Source organism: Amblyomma maculatum, chromosome 2, assembly GCF_055883805.1.
Source record: "Amblyomma maculatum isolate TAMU_Amacu chromosome 2, ASM5588380v1, whole genome shotgun sequence".
Classification (NCBI taxonomy): Eukaryota; Metazoa; Arthropoda; class Arachnida; order Ixodida; family Ixodidae; genus Amblyomma; species Amblyomma maculatum.
In genome coordinates, this window is record NC_139345.1 from 183,814,218 (window position 1) to 183,818,096 (window position 3,879).

At 50.5% G+C, this 3,879-nt stretch overlaps 1 pseudogene; it reads right to left on the reverse strand.

Annotated features, from left to right (window-relative positions):
- Positions 1-831: 831 nt before the first annotated feature.
- LOC146200581 (uncharacterized) lies at positions 832-2,097 on the reverse strand (annotated as a pseudogene).
- Between the last annotated feature and the right edge of the window lie 1,782 nt (positions 2,098-3,879).

The following is a 3,879-nucleotide window of genomic DNA, read 5'->3' on the forward strand; positions in this document are numbered from 1 at the left end:
TAAAGGCGCCGTTTTCGAAGCCAAATCTGGTATGAATCTTGCCAGATGATGATTAGCCATACCGAGCAGCCGTCGAACGTCAGACACTTTAGCTGGCTCGCCAGTTCTTTGATAGCACGAACGTTTTCAGGATCCGGCTTGATGCAGCCGCTCGTCATGCTGAGCCTTGTCTTTGCCAAAAATGAGCACATCATCTATCAGGTTTATCATGCCTGGAACTCCTTCAAGTATCTGCGACATTTTCTTCTGAAAGATCTCGGGTGCCGATGTTATTCCAAATGGCAGTCTTTGAAAACAGTATCGCCCATCTGGAGTTAAGAACGTAGTGAACAACTGGCATTCGGGCAACAACTTAATCTGAAAGAAGCCAGAGTTGGCGTCCAACTTTGAAAACACAGACTCACCACCTAAACGAATGAGGCTATCATCCATAGTCGGCATGACATAGCGCTCGCGAAGTACACTTTTGTTTAATTGAGTCAAGTCAACGCAAATACGAACCGCTCCAGATGGTTTGAGTACTGGCACAATTCCTGCACTCCATTCTGTTGGTTTTTCTACTTTGCGGATCACGCCATCTCGCCCCACACGCTCGAGCTCTTGCTTAACTCGGTCACGCAAGGAAGACTATGCGACGCGCAACATGAATTGCAAAAGGTGTCGAGTTCGGCTTATCGCTCCTAGACCACTGCAAAGCTGCGGGTAGGAAGCTTCGACGGCTGTTGCGCTACTGACCGAGTCCGCAAATTTAATAACTTCCTGAGCCTCAAGCGCTGGGAGACCAAAAAGTACGAAGCGTAATGGTGAGATCACGTCCACGATTTGCTGTACAGTGTTTTGTTTTCACTGGATAGTGGCATGAAACTTTCCCAAAACATTCAGTGGCTCATTCGACGGGCCTGTTAGGATTAGGTCGCACTTTTCTAGCCTGGTAGGTAAACCGGGAAGCGTCGAGGGCACAACAGTAACTACGGCACCGGAATCAACTTAGCGAACGCCGGAGTGCCGTTAATGACGACCTGTACATACCGAGAATTACAGTACTCCCCGTTCACCGCGCCAACGAAGTACGCCCCCTTGTCCATATGGAGAGAAGGAAGTTGTACCTTCTTTCCATCACGTGCAGCCTTTTTTCGACATACAGCTGCGAAGTGTCCGGAACAACCGCAGTAGTTGCATTTGGCTGCTTTTGCCGGGAACGAGGCTCTGGGGTGCGCTCCTTGGCCGCAGTTGGGGCATGACCCGGGGGTGCCTGGTCGGTAGGACTGGACTCTGGGTCGCGGACCTTGTATTCCAGATGAAGAGTTCTTTGACGAGCTGTCCGAGTGCTGTCCTGAAGAATACTTTCTGGGCTGCCCTTGCTTGCTGACCGCGTCAAGATTGCCGGTCGCAGTTACCAAGGGTTCGTCGCCGGTTTCTCGCAGTTGCAGCTGCTCTCGTTGGACGGTCTCCTTTAAACGCGCTTTTGCCAAAGCGCTGGCGAGAGTCAAATTCGCATCCGTTTGAAACGACTCAGAGAGCGTAGCATCCCTGAGGCCGACCACGAACCTGTCGCGAATCATTCGTTCTTTTTCCTTGTAGTCGCACCGGTCCGCCATCGTGTGCAACGCGGTAACGAATTGGTCGGCTGACTCTCCAGGTTCTTGAGTGCGACGGTGAAAGCACGCGCACTCATAAACAAGGTTCCTTGCGGCGACGAACTTCTTTTTGACGACTTCGTATTACTTCTGTTCTTCTTCGGGTAATGAAAAAGTAGAGAAGATTTCTCTTGATTGCCTGCCCATCGTATAAAGTAGCGTCCGGACCTGCGCTTCTTCATTCCGCTCATTTAGGCCCGAGGTGAAGCGGTAGTCATCAAAGAGTTGGATCCAAGAAGGCCATTCGGACGTCCGGTCGAAGTCAAACCTTGGCGGAGCTGGAACCGCGAACATGCCGTGAGGGAGGGCTTGACTGCGTTGTCCTCTGACATGGCGCCCATTGACGAAGTTAAGACAACGCCCCTCAAAAGCCAGAGGATCCTACTTCTGACACCATGTCGCGTTTGGTCCCTTGCCGGACGCCGAGCGCGGCCGTGTAGCATTTGGTCCCTTGCCGGATGCCGAGCGCTGCCGTGTAGCGTTTGGTCCCTTGCCGGATGCCGAGCGCTGCCGTGTAGCATTTGGTTCCTTGCCGGATGCCGAGCGCTGCCGTGTAGCGTTTAGTCCCTTGCCGGGTCCGAGCCCTGCCGTGTAGCGTTTGGTTCCTTGCCGGATGCCGAGCGCTGCCGTGTAGCGTTTGGTCCCTTGCCGGATGCCGAGCGCTGCCGTGTAGCATTTGGTTCCTTGCCGGATGCCGAGCGCTGCCGTGTAGCGTTTGGTTCCTTGCCGGATGCCGAGCGCTGCCGTGTAGCAATTGGTTCCTTGCCGGATGCCGAGCACTGCCGTGTAGCGTTTGGTCCCTTGCCGGATGCCGAGCGCTGCCGTGTAGCGTTTGGTCCCTTGGCGGACGCCGAGCGCGGCCGTGTAGCATTTGGTCCCTTGCCGGATGCCGAGCGCTGCCGTGTAGCATTTGGTTCCTTGCCGGATGCCGAGCGCTGCCGTGTAGCGTTTGGTTCCTTGCCGGATGCCGAGCGCTCCCGTGTAGCATTTGGTCCCTTGGCGGACGCCGAGCGCGGCCGGACAGCGGGCAGGAAGGAACTGAGACTAGCCCCGATCCCGGCACGGTAACAACCCTTCATTTCGAGCAAACAGCATGTTTATATAGCAAGCACTCATGTGACCAGTGACATCACGGACAGACAATGTTTCAGACGCGGCACAGGCGCTATCAGCACACATGTAAAACTCCATTCTCGTGCACACCTGACTTATACAATCCCGCCTCCACAGCATCACAACACTTGGACCATTAGCAGTAATGATTATCTTTCTATCGGTAATGCATGTCCTGTCATGCGTTAGCGTACACTTCCCTTCCATTTCTACATTATACACAGCTTGCACGCTTGCTTACATACATGCATGCACAATCCTCATTTTTATTTGTGTTCGATAATGACACATCCTCATCTGAGGTTCTGATGCTGTGCTGCTGAAAACGGCGTCGGAGACCTCTTACACGGGAACAAGGCACAAATCAGCGGTCCACAAAAAAGACCCCTCGGGAAATGTAGGTTTCACAAAACGCAACTGTTATGGAGTTTCATAAAGACCTGATTAAATTTTGAGAGAACGCTACCAAAGGCAGGCGCTGAATAAATGTGATGATTATGAAATGCTGAAAACAATTCAAACTAACTGGGATATTAGGCGACATGACCTGGCTCTAGTAAGCCTCCTAAACTGAGACGAAGGTTGAGAAAGGAAATAATAAGAAATAAATCTGCTCAGAAAGAGATGAATCTGGCATGACTTCCTAAAATAACCCCTGGTAATCAAGTTTGGTGAAACCAAATTGATGTCTATCCAACTTGAAGCGGACGGCGTTTCATGTGTTGGCAACTAATTTGGATTTTTAATAACGACCAGGTTATTGGATGCAGAAAATGCTTGAACCTAAGTTCCTGTCTGGTCCGTAACACTTCCAGCCAAAGATTTTTTTTTTGCGTTAGTCGCCACAAGTGGAAATATTATCTGTAGGTGAAGTTTGAACACATGATGCCAGCAAAGCAAGAAAACGTTCAATAATTGCGCGGGGTGGAATATAGAAAACGAAATTTATGAGACGATGTCGAACACAGAATGGCAACGAGGTCAGTAGAAATGAAAGTAGAAAACATCAAAATTAAGATTATGGAACAATACAACGCAGTGCTGTAAATTCTATGAAATTAAAGGGGAATTCCTACAAATTCTTTTTTGTTGGTAATGTATATATCGCAGCTGCATATTGTCTTGGATA